General features: G+C 42.5%; 1 protein-coding gene across 3 annotated transcripts in view; it reads right to left on the reverse strand.

The window, feature by feature from the left end:
- Nucleotides 1–13,518, reverse strand: part of foxp4 (forkhead box P4) — a 92,861-nt gene extending 79,343 nt beyond the window's left edge. For 2 of the 3 annotated variants that reach the window (XM_085273659.1, XM_085273658.1), the window contains exon 1: nt 12,732–13,518. The gene's annotated coding sequence lies outside the window, so the exon portion shown is untranslated. The remainder of the gene's footprint in view (nt 1–12,731) is intronic. The other variant, XM_085273657.1, reaches the window with a different exon arrangement.
- Between the last annotated feature and the right edge of the window lie 2,597 nt (nt 13,519–16,115).

Below are 16,115 nucleotides of genomic sequence, written 5' to 3' on the forward strand. Positions count from 1 at the left end.
CATATTCATGGGCGCGCCTACCTGCCTGCCTATGAATAAGAGAGGCTACACACGGAGAAGCCAGGAGCTATTAGCTACTTTAATCTGCTGACGAAATAAAAGAATCCCACATCTAAAGATCCATCTCAGCTTTACATGTAAAACGAGCTGAAATAATGTCATTCTGAGCAACTCGCCTCTCCTTTTCCTAAATATCTATCCAATCAGGGCGCGTGAAAAGCCCCATTCAGGTTGGCCCTTATAAAAGTTTCATCTTATTACACTTTCCAACTCTCTTTTCATTATCCCTATAATGGCAGATGAAAAAAAATTGAATGGTAAAATTGAGAGGTAGCCATACAAAAAAATTAAATAACCATGATAATTAGATGTAAAGATATTATAATTCCTTTAACAGGATGCATAGAAACTGCTGCTCGACAATATTTGCCCTAATTGCTAGAATTATCATATTAACCAGTTACCATTTGGGTAAGTTGATTAAAAAATTGATTATTCGTCTATTTCTTTTAGGAGTTTCTTAATCAAAATCTAACATCCTTGAAAAATTAATTTGAAGCCGTTTCTTATCAGTTAATTAAATCGGGTTGGAAGTCATTTTTTCTGTGCGGCATGATTAGAACGGTTCTGTTCTCTTCTGTTCAGACACCATGACGTTAGAGGGGGAACTTTTCACTGTCTCATCAAACATTCACAACCACAAGAATAGGACTTCTTTGAAGGGCCCGTCGCCTTTTTTTCCCCCTACCAAACCTCTGCCTTTCTGATAAATTGTGCTATACCCAATAGATCTTTCTTTCTCGTTAACACATTCTCATTAACGGACAGAGAAAGCGAAAGGAAAAGGGGAGGGGAAGAGAAAAGGAGAGTGCCGGGGAGAGACAGAGGGGAGCGGGCGGGTGGGTGTGGATGCTGAAGGCGGGTGGGGGGGGGGGGGGGGGGGGGGGGGGGATAGAGAAAAAAAAAGAGGTGAAAAAAACAGGGCAGAAAAATCTAAATCAATAGCAGAGATAAAGTCAAAGAGAGAAATGAATACACTGACAGATTTTTAGTGCACACTGATGAAAATTAAATAGTGTAAAGACAACAATGAAATGTTGCCTGGGTGACAGCCTTGAGGTGGCCTGAGCTGAGACTAAACAACTAAAGCAGGAGCTAAAACAACACCTGCTTTTCCTAAAGGAAAAAAAAAAGAAAACCTCTATCCAACCATGCTCGCTTTAAGTCAATAAATTTGAGAAATCCAAGTGTCAGTTTTGACATTTTTGTAAGACAGATAAAAAAAAAGGAGAAAATGCTACAAAGTGAATGGTAGTAAAAAAAATGATTTAGTGATACCTAGAACAGATTTCACTTCAGTTTTTTTTTTTTTAATTCAGATGTGCAGCTTAAAAAATACACATCGGAGGTTGACGTCACTTCAGAAAACTAGTTTTCTATTTCCAGAAGAAGACTAATTATGAAGCTCTGCCCCTGGGAAAGAAAAGCCCCTCTTGAAGGAGAGAGCGAGAGAGGAGAGAGAGAGTCCATTCAGGGCTGGTATCGGTGGAATATAAGTTTGTCTCTCTCTACTTCAGAAAGCAGCAGAGCAGAACGGAACAGATACAGCGGGCTCCTCTCATCTGTCCATCCCAGACTCCTCGGGGAGGTATGGGAGGATTGGAGAAGGGTAGAGGGGTGGAGGGGGTGAGGGGTGGTCAAAAGGAGAATTAAAAGGAGAATCAGTGAGGATACGGAGCAGTGTGGTGAGTCTCTCTGATTGGATGATGAATTGAATGATTATTAGAGCCTGGCTAGTAAAGTTGCACGAAAAAAGAAAAAAAAAACTCAGTTCATCAGCCAATCAGCCAATCAACCAGCTCCCTCATCAACCAATCAAACCCCCACCCAGGGGGGAAATGGTAGAGGTGTGGGTGTTCGTTTTTTTTTCTTCTTCTTTTTACCATCTGCCTCTCTGACCATATTTTTCTCTCTTTTTTCCCCTGTTACAACACATTACACTGTCTTTGGTACAGCTGCCCTCATCTTTCTCTGTGGGAGACGCAGAATTCTCAAAGCCACAATTACCGCACAGAACTATCAATTTCCCCTTCAATTAACCCTGTGGGAAGAGAGGGGACAAAGGAGCGGACGGAGAGGGAAGAGAAGGGGATGAGAAATTCAAATTTGGGATGAAGAGGACCTCCTCCCACTATGGTCCCCCTCAACACACACACACACACACACACACACATACACCTCAACAACCCCTGATGGTGCAGTCACGTGATTGGGCTAAGAAACTAGAGATCTACGCCTCCTCGGGATGAACTTGACCCCGCGACTGGAGGTCAAACAAGTTACTAACAGCACAGGACCCCTATCCTCATTACCAGTAAATAGTCCCAGCCAGTGCTCTAACAAATCAGAGTGTATGTTAATAACTAGCGCCCAGTCCACAGCACAGATCTGTCAAGAAAATTAAATAAGACAAAAATAAGGGAAAAGATAGACGGAAGTCAGGCGGAGTAGGAAGAAAAAGAATATAAGGAAAGAGAGGGGAGGGTGAAAAGGAAAGAGGAAAAAATGGGGAGGGATTAGGAGGGGGCGTGAGTCAATGGTTGTGTTTCTTAGATCAGCGACTAAGGGCCTGTGCCCCATAACAACGGACAACTGTGATGGCATGCCCGCTCTCTGTGCTCTGCTCCCCTTTCCTTGTCTTTGCATTTTCGCGTCCCTTCCCACCTCCTCCTCCTCCTCCTCCACCTCCACCGTCTCTCTCTCTCTCGCTGAGCGAACCCCTGGGGGAGCTGCTCAAACCAAACCCAGCCTTCAGCAAAGTTTCGCAGGCAAACTTTTCACAAAGCCCCCAGAAGCCGTACGCCTGCCTGACACCACAAAGCATGCCAGGGTTTCATTGCCACTCACCCTCCCTCCTGTCCTCGTTTTTGTACTTTAGTCCTTCGTTCCTCCCTCAGTCCCCTCCCTCGTTTATGCTAACTACTTTCCGAGGCTAATGCGCTGTTCCTGACTGACCTTTAGACAATGGAAACCTGCAGCAGCAGAAGTTACCGATTAGGGCTACAGGTTGCATACGGCAGCACTGACCTTCAGCGGGAAAAATCGGCCTTGTGGCATCTGCTAATCTCACAACCCTACGGCTACTATTCAACCTCTTAATCTTGGACGAAAAAAAAATATTCTAGTGTTCACTCCAGTTCTTAATAAAAAAACAGATCATTGTGGAAATAATAAAGGCAAAATACAAAGCAGAAATCTATTTTTTTCTCCTCTATGTTGTTTTTGTCAGAGAATCATTTCTAAGGTCTGTGTATCTTTACAGTGCGAGGGACAACCTTTTGTCCAGGGACAAGTAGGTGGGCTGACAAAACAATACAATATTTTTTAACAATCCCAAAACGGACTGAATAAAATTTTCAGATGTATTTCAACACACCGACATAATCCATTCAAAGAGTAGAAGCACAGTTGAATAAGTTTGCAGCTAAAAATGATGTGTGCCGTTTTTTTTTAAAATATAGAATAAAGTAATAGTTGCCTGCCTTTCTTGCATAAACTTCCATAAAATGTTTCTTTTAAAAAAATAGATGTAAAAAATAAAAGAAGAAAAGAAAGGCACGGGTTATTATAGCTGTTTTTCTGTAACGTTTTAAATTTGTTGTAAAAGCATTTTAGTCATTTTGAAAAATTCTCACTCACACGCTTGTCATTTCAGTAATCCGGAATAAATTATAGCTATTGAAAAGGGGCCCGAGCAGAGGTAGCAAATGTTGGAGTTAAACTGTGATGACATCTTGGATGTAATGAAGAGGCTGAGGGAACACAGAGCTGTGATAATTAGACACCGGGCTTGACAAGGAGAGGAGGAGAGTACCGGAGAGGGAGAGTGCGGATGGGGGGGGGGTAAAAAAAAACAAAAAAAACACATGAACAGGAGAAAGTGCAACACAATAAGAGGCAAGAAGGAGAGAAGACAGACAGCAAGTGTTGAGTCCTTCACACTGAGCGACTATTGGAGCTCCAACAGGGAAAAGAACACTTTTCGACCAACCATGGACCCGAAGAGAAGGCAGCCCTAGCAAATGCAGGCACGCATGCTGAGTATACGCGAGTGCCCTTCTGAGTGAAGCAAACCTGATAGATTTGTATAACAGCCTGTTTAAAACACACACACACACACACACACACACACAAAAGCAGAGCAGAAGAAATTGACTGTTTACTGCAATCTCTATATATTTTTTTAAAAAAGACCTGATTAAATGTTCTTCTTTTTTTTAATGAGAGACACACGTGTGTCTCATTAAAAGTCAACCGAAACTGTCTGTGAAGGCGGAAAAAGTGTCTGTGTTTAAACATTGTGTTGTCCCTTTGTAGATACAGCGAAACAGTGAGAATGTGACAGAAGTGTATTCGAATGATGTATTCTTCTTTTAATCCAAGAAAATATGATTTTAATTAATTTTTTAAAGCCTAAACTAAAGCTTCTCTCTGTTTTTCATTTTAAATCTGAAGTCGATGTACTGAGCTGGAAGAAGAAGAAAAACTACGGCACATGTAAATTCTTTTTTTTTTAAAGTGTAGGTGCATTTTGTTAAAACAAAAAGACCCAACTTCTTCCAACCAATATCACGTTTCCTGCTTTTCCACTTGTGTTTGCACCTTGTTGTTTTCTCATCGCTCCTTGCTGTCTTCCTCCCCCCCTCCAGACAGTTAACGCTGCTTCACAGGCCAGCGGCTCACAACGCAAACACACCCACCTACATGCTCTTCGTTCCCTCTCCTCAGGAACATGAGAGCGGGCTCTAATTCACAGGCTGGTAAAGCTGTGGTGGACAGCAGCCTTGATCTGGCAGGATTAGGCTACTTTTATTTCCCCGAGAGGGAAGGAGAGGTGGAGGGAGGTGAGTGTGCATGTGTGGGGTGTGCTCAAATCCTCCTACAAATGTCAGACAATGACCGGTGACCAGGAGCCACAGAGACACACACACACACACACACACACACACACATGTGCACATACTCAAACTCACACATTCATAAACACTCCTGAGAAGGCCCAATGTGACACCCAGAAAAGAGACTCATCACTCTCCGTCTCATCAGTCTGAGGAAGACGAGATGTGGGGGCAAGAAGGGAGCAAAGGAGGAGAAGAAGGAGGAGGAGTGAGCCCGGGGATCGAAGGAGGGAGTAAAAGACAGAGGCAGCGAGGATGGGTGGGGGTGGCGGCGGTGGTGGGGGGATTACACAATTATTCAGATAACAGCTGGGAATAATCTAGTGGCAGATGTCTCTCGGTCAACAATGCCCACCACACACAGGCTTGCATGTGTATGCGCACTAACAGAGTTTCAATGCTCAGCAAGCAGCCAAAGGGTGGAAGAAAAAAAAAAAAAACGGCCGCTAGTGAAGCTCCAGAAGCTACTCAAGCACACAGCTCGCACAATCTGCCCGGAAAAGTTTTTTTGTTTTTTTCCTTAATTTTAAATCGGTCTTCAGTGCAGATGAAACAGCCTATAAAAATAACGAGAGGTAGCATCGTTATCGGTTAAACACGTTTTGAAAAAACATGTCGGAAAAGTAACGACCTGTTTGCTTTTCTTTCCCTCGGCGAGCTGTCTGAAAAACAAAGCCCGAAACTTGATGAATTCTGGGAGAGAGCCAGAGAAAGGGAGAGAGAACGGGGTGGAGGGTCACCCACTGACTGACAGTTAATTGCAGTTGGATGTGCACGCTTACATGCAGAGAAAATAAGGGTACGCACATGCGGACCACAACTGTGTCCTTTGCATCTATAAGCAATCCCCCATGTAGCGAACCTCTAGCAGTAGCTGTCATCCCCTCCTCTGCCTCTCACTATCTGAAAGCCCACCACAAAAGCCAGAGTCCGCACCCCACTGGGCAAAGCCTGCATAGTCTTCTTCACCTTCAGACCAAAGCAAAAAGTAAGCAGAGTGAAGCGAGAAGTTAAGAGAGAGAGTTGGCATTTGTTGGCCAAATCGTCGTTTTTTCCCCCCTATTTTACATTTTTAAAAATCTCTTTCAGAAGTTTTAAGGAAGTAAAATCAAATCTGTGCGTGAAGTTTAGAAAAGGGAAGGAAGGGGCGGCCCAGTCAAGTGGTGAGAGGCGCCGTCAATCCGTCAACCCAGGCAGCCTATTGTGATTTGGTTTAACACTGGTTAACAGCTCGTCCTGTCAGGGGATGGATCATCCCACGGCGCCTCACATGCTAATAGCTTAAGTAGGCATCCCATGTCCCCCGGAACTAATACCACAAATACTAATACCATAAAAGAGGAGTGCATGCCAGCGATCCAGCCTTACTTTCGCCTGGGTTAGCCAACATCCCGATACTTTACGGATTTGAAATATAATGAGACGCGTTTGAATGGTTATTACCTCCCTGGACCAGGATGGAAAACAACAGGGACAAGGGAAAACTGCTGTGGTGCTTATTTCCTGTCATCGTGTGTTAATCCACAGTCGTTATTGTTGAGGTAATTCAAAGAATCTGATGCAAATCACAAAAGCTAATAAAAAAAAGGTAAAATGCATCACACTAGCGCTAGATCTGAAAAAAAGAAATTATAATGTCGAAAGTAAGTAATAAGTAAAGATTTTAGGAGGGTTTTTTTGTAGGTAATACTTTATGGACTGCGTGCTACTCTGGTGTGAATCTTAGCGTTTCATCAGAGCGTTCACTCATCCGCTCGGCAGATTATACCGCCACAGCACCACGGACAAACGAGCACTCAAGTGCTGTTTAATGCGTCTCTACAGTCAGAGCATTTATGAAATGTGCAAAAATGTGTGTGCGCGCATCTATATGATCCTGAGTCTTGTGCTTCACAGCTGTCACCTACCCTTCACAGCCATCCTTTCAATACACATTAAAGCAGTGCTGCAGAAAGTTTAGTCACATTGTTGCTCTGAGTGAAGCTTTCCACTGCTCCGCTCCCTCGGTTACCCGCTCGATTGACGGCTGCCCTGTCAGTTTGTCGCAGTGCTTTAGAAAACACCAACAGCTCTCTGATGAAGTGCTTACAAAAGGTCATAGGGTGGAGGCGATGGAGAGGAGGGGAGCCGACTACTGAGAGAGCGAGGCAGGGGAAAAGGAAAAGGGAGACGGGATAGAGTGAAGGAAAATCTATAACACAAATACAGCTGTCAGAAGCAATGCAGAGTTAGCGGGGGATGCAACCACTGATTTTTTTTTTCTCTTTATGAAGATGCTCCGCATGAACACAATAGCGTTCTCTGAGGGCAATTTTTTTTCTGCTTACACTGACCATCTCAAGTGCTCCACCTGATCAGTGCCACTGACGCCACGATCTTCTGAGATCCTCCCTCTCTGTCTCTGAAATCAAACCTGATAGCGCCACAACTGCCTTACTTCGCGATCTGCTTTCAGTCCTTCGAGCTCCACAGCCACGGCCCTCTCCTTCAGCTCCAACTCTCTGCTTCACATGGCCTCAGGTGCCAAGCGCACTCTGGAGAGGCTGATCTAATGCTTCCTCAGCTATAATAACCCATGCCTATAACCCTCGCGCCGCTGTTTCCTTCACTTCGCAGAGGCTTTCTCTCATATTTTCTATCTCTCTCTCCACACCCCACCACCCTCACTCCCCGCCCATAGGAAACAGTCGCTTCCTCTCTGAGATTTCGGGTCACTCCTTCCCACATCAATCAGCTGTTAATGGGCTGGCGCTCTGTGGAGCTTTAGGAACATCTCCGGAGTCAGCCTGCATCCTAGTCATCCCAAACACAAATAGAAAAACGTATGAAACGTCTCATCATAAATGCACTGACATGTTAATGACCACAGGCTAAACCACCGTGTCAGACAAAATGATTACCTTATCATTCACCGCGGGGGAAAGAGCGCCTAAATTTTAGAGAGGAATCCGGCTCGGCTGTCACCACATAAGCAGTGACAGCTCTTTCAAAAGCCACAAAAGGCAAAGGAAAAAGCAAACAAACAACATCATCTCTCCTGCACAGCTGCTCAACTTGCTAAAGCATCTTCCTTCTTTTCTTTTTACTTTTCCTGAAACTTCACTGTACAACACCTCTTCTGACCTGTCAACACCCCCCCCCAAAAAAAAAAACAAAAAACAAACAAAACACACATCTTATCTTTGAAAAATGTTTTGGACTTATTGCGCGCGCACACACACACACACACACACACACACACACACAGATGTTCACGCTTTCATAGAAATTATTCAGCCCTTAACTTCTGCTAAATAACAGGTTCAATTAGAACCACATGTATAATCAGGCCTCAGTCTAAAGCAATGTGCCGGCAGTTTCACTGTGCACTCACCGACTTTAATTCACAACCAGAACATTAACCCACCATCTGAGCTGTCCATATACAATAACACATACACCTAACACACACATTTGTTCATAAAATTTCAAGAATTTTTTTTTAACAATGTAAAATAATTTATACTGTAATGCCAAATTGTTATTACACTTAATTTCTTTTTAAATCACAGAAAAATGTGAAAAGGGGGAAAAAACATTTCTATGAAAATCTCTGATACACCTAATTCAAATTGAAATTTTAACAAACATTTATAGAATTGCTATGATCAGCAGAATATCTCATATCCTTGTCTTTTCCGCGCTTAAAGCCCGACGCATGTTCACCTCAAATACATGCAGCCCTGCAATAATGTCAGCTTCAGGACCGACACTTGAAATAAGCCCATTTAAAAACACGCTCTCTCTCCCAGCACGGGTTTTCTTCCTTTTTGGGCTTTTTTTTTTTTGCTTTTCTCAAATAAAGGATATCGAAAATTTAACCATTTCAGCTTTTTTTAAGCAGGTAAAGCACTAAGTGCTGCAATAGAAGTAAATCTGTGAATATCTATCACAGGTCAAACCCTACATGTATAGCAGTGTCATATACGGGTGCTCTTCAACATCACTTTGGAGCCAAAAGCCCACTCAGACTTGTGGGTTTCGGATAGCAGGAGGGTTTTAATGAAGAGAGCACGAGAGATGAAGAGACGGACAGGCGAGCCATCAATGCTACCGACGCACAGGACATTTAAAACTTGAAATAATGTCCATTTTCACTCGAGCAGGACAGGTGAATTGAGAAAAAAGCACTCTCGTATACACACACTCCCGCACTCTGATATATACACTCTTTTCACACATACATTCCCATGCGCTCATGTTGGAGGTAAGGACTCTCTGAGCGAGTTTATGGACTAACACAATCATGTTGGTGGCTTTTAATCCTGCTGAAGGGGTTTTAAAGCGCACGAGATTCAAAGCCATTACTACCCGTCTCTAGACGGTCTCGCACATGACTCTTCCAGTCACACCCCGGCACACGATCACATACTTGGGACCAAGCTGAAAAATAAAATATCATCATTTAGGAAAGGTGTCAGAAAGCATAACAGAGACAACTGTGCGTCTGAAAGCGATTAAAAATCAGCAGTATGTGAGAAACAGGACATGGAAAAGACACAGCTGCTGGGAGGGAGGAGAGAAAAAAGAAGAAAAACACCACCAAAGATGGGAAAAAGTGTTGATGCAAGTCAGATGAAAAAAAGGTGGCAATGCCAAGCAAACACACAGACACAGGCAAACAATACCCGACAAAGAGCAGAGAGTCAATCTGCCTTTGACACCTCTGGCTTCCTGCACACGTACACTCTTTTTACAACAAGAAAAAACTAAATAACTACTTCTGCCTCTCAAACACTCTTTTGTTTCACTGTCTCTTATTGTGTTTTCATGAAAAGCCTGTCACTAATGTGATAGCCTATCAATGATAAGCATTACACGAAAATGATAACTTCACGCCGATTTTTTTTCAGGCTTTATGTGGTAGGCAAATGTTTTTTTTAAAGGAGAAGAAGAAATAAAAACAATCCTGTACTCTATTCTTCAGCAGTGTTTCACACTTCTACTTGAGCTCCATGAGGCTTCTTCTTCATAAAGCAGTCACTTGAAACAGAAACTTAAAAACAGCTAAAACTGTGTAGTAACCTGGCATGGGTGCTGAGAAGTCATAGCTCCAACTCCAAAGATCATTCTTAAACTGAGTCAACACAGCTGCTGTGCTTTTACTGCAACAAAAAGAACTTAAGCAGCTGAAAGATCAGGCAGCTGTGAAATACCTAATTTAATAATATTAATAACCTTCACAAATATAAGATTTACATTTTCCATAATTTTAGGAAACATTTTACCATATTTGGCAAAATGGTTAAGCCTGTAAAAAAAAAAAGGAAAAAAAAATGTTTATCTGATAGTACTGAGTTACTGCCAGCTTGGTTTGGTCCAGTTATTCAGGATTTTAAAAAATATGCTTATAAAACATCTTATAAAACATGCAGTCAGCCTCTTCTACTACATTTACCAATCAACACACACAGTTTAAATTCCCTTCTAGGATAGATGGCTAAAATGAACAGCAACAGGGTTTGTATCTGCATGAAGGCCACTGTGCATTAACTATTCTAAGGTGCGTTTTCCACAGCTTGTGGCGTGATAGATGAAGATGAAATAATCTTAAAAAAAAATGAAGGAAAGAAAATCGGTATACACTTTACAGCACGGGCTCGGAGCCACCACAAAATACCTGCTTTCCTGTCTGACACCAGAACTGTGACAAGGTCATAAAACGTGATTAAGAGCTTTTTCATTCCCGCTGGATCTTCTATTAAAGTGCAATTAAAAGTATGTCATCAAGTCGCGGAAATGCCACCACAGAGGAGGGTGGGAGGGGGCACAACAGGAGAGAGCGAGCGAGATAGAGGGAGAGAGAGGGAGAGAAAGAGAGAGAGAGGACACAGTAAATAAAATTAATTATGCCAAATGCCCCGGCGCCCATCAATCACGGGGCAATAATGCCCGTGTCAGGGTGAGCACCCACACGGCCTGTACGCTTTTCTCTCGGTGACAGACAACTAACAGCAACGAATTGTCATTTCATTTCTCCCTCTTTTTTTTTCTTGATCTGAAGGTTTCAATCGAGAGTCTCTGTGTGCCCGGCCCGATATCTCATATTTGATAAAGGCAATTTTATTTCATGGAAATGGAAGAAAATCAAAAACCCTCAAAAGACAAAAAGATCAGCAACTTTGTTTCAACGGCCCAAAAGTTGCTTTTGTGTTGCACGCCGTGCACACAAGAAAATCCACATTAAACGTTTTTATCTCTGCAGAATACTTTTCTTATTTTTTAAAACAAGTCGTAGTTCGCGGAAGAAAAAAGAAATATTTTCCTTTGTGGTGCAGGCCTACTTTTAGTCGGTTTATGAGCGCGAGAAGAAGGGAAAAACATGTGTCACACAGAGGTTGTGTTCAATTTCTTAAAAAAGAAATTTCTATGTCAGTAGATTTATTATATTATAATCTAGAAAGTATATAACGTGCATTCTTTTTAATTAAATCACTTTAAATTACCGATTCTGAAAAAAAAAACCCTTAAACGCGTCAGGGTTATAATGTACGTAAAATCACTGTCCATAATCCTGCTTATGTACATAAAGCGTTCAAAGGTTCACGTTGAAACTGGAACTGGAAGTTTTACAACGCAGGGAGAAGTTTTCCTCCACGTTCAGCTGGTAAAACGTCCCTCTCTAAAGAACAGAGCTGCTATTATTTAAGATATCATTTAGGATATTTAATTCAGCTCAAATAAGGAAACCACAACGGGCACCTCAAACCTCAGTGGTCAGAGAAAAGTCCTAAATCCTAAAGGCACTAACGTCCTCAGACCTTCTAAACGTGTCAATAAGAAAGTTGTTTGTTCTTTTGTTTCTTTTGTTCAGGGATTTTCTGTAAGTAAGAAGTTTAACTGCCTTTCTTTTTTATTTTTAAACGTTAACGTTTAATTGTAGGAAACTAAAGTTCAATAATAAAAGACACTAAACCCAGCTGTGAGGTAGAGAGGTATGAAGCGATGGCAAAGCAAGTGGTTCTCACACGGCTGCCTGTGACCGTTCGTGTAAAATCGCCACCACATAAGCCACGTCCACGCGTATGATCAAATATAACGAGCGATATCAACAAGTTTATTCCCTACGTTTGAGTCCACTCCCGAAATCTTAGCTCGTCCTAAACCTGCGAGAAATAAACTTTTTTCCCTTTCTCTGGTCTCATAAGCGAAAACCTCGGACAATGACACATTACGCAAAAAATGGTATCCCTCCGAGTCATCCAAAGTAGGCTCTAGAGAATTTACAAACTACACCGTAATATCCAGTTAAATAAACGACGATTAAAAGGAGGCTGGATTTGAACTCTGTGGATATAGGTTGGCGTGAAACTAGTGATGAGGTAGAAAGAAACTTCGATTTTTCATTCTACCGAGAACACTGAAAGGACGAAAACAGCTGCTTTAAATATGTTTTCTTTTTTAGAACAGAAAGTATGAAAATAAAATAAAAAAAGTTTCACTCCAGGAAAAAGTCAGAGTTAGAATGAAACAGAAAAAGTACGGAGGAGGGGGAAAGAAAAAGAGAAAAACAAAAACCTCCCTAGTGTGGCCGCTGGATCGTACCTACTTTAATACTCTATCACATTATTAGGCAGACCTGGAGGAGTTTCACAACGTGCCATGAAAAGTTGAAGTGCGTCGCTTTAAAAGCGTCTAGCAGCGTGTGTGTCGGAGAGTTTCAATGGGAGCACAGAGTGAGGGGAAAGTGAGGAAGATAAGAAGAAGGGGGAAACGTGTAGATAATGCATCAACCTGTTCTCTTGGTTTCTGAAGAAGTCAACTTTCACGCCAGTGGTTGGACCATGTGGGCAGCCCCGCTTCTGCTCCTCAAACCCCGGCGCGTCCACTCTCTCGCGGCGACAAAAGGGGGGACACAAACCGAAGGGACGTAAAATTTAAAAAAATATATATATAAAAATAAAAGTGGAAAGAAACAGAGAGCAGAGAGAGACAGAGAAATCTAGGATCTAAGACGGCAGGACCATTACTTTAAACGACCAAAAAAAAAAAAAAAAAAAAAACGTGCTCGTTAGTCCTTTCCTTTCCCCTTTTGTGTGCGTCCTCTCTCCTCGGAGTGGCCCCTCTGGAGTGAAGTCAGAACAATACTGCCGCTAAAACTCTGGCACTGAGCGCAAGTTGCCGCGGAGAAACAACGCAGCTTCTCGTTTCTGTTTGTTGTTTAGTTGCCTCCGCTTTTTTCTCCTCTCCCCCCAAGCCCCAGCTCTCTCCTCAGCAGGCTCACTCAGCGCGTATAACCTCTCCAACGGTCTTCACTTTTTTGCCATCCCGTCTGTTGCTTGCTCGTTCGCTGGAAATCAGGGTTGAATCACTGGAGCTGTATGTGTGTACGAGTGTGTGTACGAGTGCGGAGTGTGTGTTGCGGGAGGACAGTTTGCTGTGCTACCGTAATGCCTCTAAAGCAGGTGCGCGTTTTCGTCCTATCCATGCAAAGCCCCGGCGCATAATAAAACAGCAGCCAGTGAGAGGCATCTCTCCGTCGCTCCCCGGAGAAGTGTGCGCGCGTGTGTGGGCGTGCATGCGCACGGATGAGGGGAAGGCACTGATCTTTTGACCTCGCTTTTGCATCCTGGTTGAGTTGCGCTATTGTGGCGGCAGAGAGGAACAGATGTTATCCTGCGCAAAGTTTGAGCTCCCAAAAAAAACCAAAAAAAAAAAACCCCACCAGTAACAAAGAACGATCGTTTAAAACAGGACAAAGTCTGCCATGAAATGATCGCTTTCTCTACGTGTCTGCATGTCAGAGTTACGAATGTATCTGTAAATAAAAAAGTAAATCGTAAAAAGAATGAATAAACCTTGCAAACTTAAAAAAAAAATGGCAAAATTCTCCATATAGCTTCTTTATTGTCTTTTAGATGCTTGTTCCTCTTGACTTTTGTTAATGTAATTTCATTAAAAAAAGAGGTTTTTATGCCAAATAATATCCTATATGGATTTATGTCAGAAAGATTTAAAGCCATCCTAAAAAATATAATAATAAAAAACGCTGTATTCCTAAAATAAAAACAGGTATAAAATCCGTTTTAGTAGGTTCACACTTGTTATGCACTTCCCTTCAGAATAGACAGTTATATTGTGATTAGATAAATTTTACTGTCTGCCTACCTCACTGTGTCCTTTATGTATTTTGGAAGCTTGACAACTCCTTTTTGCAGAGTTATTACCAGCTCCCCCCCCCCCCCCCCCCCCCCCCTTGCCACCACATTCATTTACTAATTGACAGGATAATCAGTGTTGAGATTACTGTCTCTGATGAAATTTGGAAATTACATCATACCTGTCGCTGGAGAAAAAAAAAGTGGGGGAGGGAGGAGGAGAAAAAAACGAAGCTATAACTCAAAGAAAGATCAAGGAATAATTTTGCTTTGGCCATTAAATGGGACTCTGCCCTCCTGCCTTTCCTCTATCTATGCTTTTACCTTTGGAAAATGATGGCAGTCCATCACGACACCACCTAACAATCGGCCACCACTGCAGTAAATCACAACACATTCATTAACACAATCAATAGCACTAAAAATATGTGTGTCTCCACATGTGTGTGTGTCGGCGTGCAAATGTTTAGGTGTGTGTTTGTGTGTGTGAGTGTATATGAGCACCCATATATTCCTTTACTTACTCCTCTGAGCCTGACGGATTTTGCCAGGAACACTTTGTCATATGTCTGAAATAAATCTCCCGAGAATTGACGGGCGCTAATGTGAGCAACTGGATGGTGATGAGTGATGCTTTTCTAAGTGGATGTGATTAGGAAGGTGCACCTTTTTTCTTTTCTTTTTTTAAAGTTGGATCTGGAAAAACCCACGCAAGGGCTCTTAAAGAAAGTTTCTAACCCAATCCCAGCAGGGTGAACATGCTTAGTTAACATCAACCTGCATCCTGCATCTGAAAACTATGTGCGAAGCACAGCAGAGAGCAAAGAGGCTGAATCATTCTTGTGCTTGTTGTTGTGTAACTGCTGACATTTTGACTAAAGATTTCAATCACCCCCGCCTGCCTGCAGAATGATGAGTTGTGTGTTGTTGTCTGTTTTGGGCTGCATAAAATCGTAGGATTAAATATAAAACAGGGAAATGAGAGGACTCGGTGCTCTGCACTGCCTGAATAAAGTCAAGCCAGTCCAAGCTGACCTGGACATCTAAATTCGGTACCCTCATTCTTGTTCTTGGTGAAAGGAGGAAAACGATGTTTGGACCTCTAACCCATCTTCCATCCCATTTAGGAACCCTTCTCTCCCTGTTAATCAGGAGGAATAATTATCAAAGTGGACAGGTAATTAAATTAAAACATAAGTGGCTACATGAGCTGGGTTGGCTGTACTACAAGGTTTTCCCTGGCTTAATTAAAGAGAAATATGGGAGCGCTCACCCACAGTGTCACAGAGCTGGTAAAAATGAGGAAAAAAAAGCTCCTGCCTCCAACTTGAATAAGTCCTGATCCATTCAACACAGGATTTGGGATTTATAGAAAAGAGGAGGGGATTCTGGTCCTGGGTGTATACTGTAAGAGGAGGAGAGAGAAAAAAAGAGGAAAGACTGTGTTGTCGGTTTGCATCTAAAAGAAAAAGAAAACATCTGCGTGGTGGCGAGGACGAGTTAAAGGACTGCAGGATGTGTGGTAGACGCATTAGCAAAAAAAAAAACTGCAGGCTTTATTCAGCCATCTGGGAATAATGTCATAAAATAAAGCTACAATAAAATAAAACTTACTGCTGTTGATGTTTACAAACAACTCCTACAAAATCTCCCACAATGCCTTGAAAGTCGAACCCTGAGAGGGGCCTCACACAAACAGGCGTATACAAATAAACAGAGAGGGAACAGTGCGCAGAGCGCAAATTATCCAAACATTCGCAAACACGCTCATATGTGCATACACCCACTGTCCTACACATGTGAGTGTGCATGTTTACAAATAAAGACAAAGTGGGGAGGCAGCATGCATACACACACACACACACACACACACACATGCCGCCTCTGTGGTTATGCAAAGACAACAGCAGACTGTTGCTCAAATGCACCAATGCTATCTCCCAGCTGGGAATGCAACAATAATAATTGACTTTACAGGGCATCTCTTCATCTGCTCTAGTACAGAAACTGTGGAGACAGG

Source organism: Mchenga conophoros, linkage group LG5 (genome assembly GCF_057382185.1).
Source record: "Mchenga conophoros isolate Kocher_MC1m ecotype Shallow Benthic linkage group LG5, M_conophoros_male_GT1.1, whole genome shotgun sequence".
NCBI lineage: Eukaryota > Metazoa > Chordata > Actinopteri > Cichliformes > Cichlidae > Mchenga > Mchenga conophoros.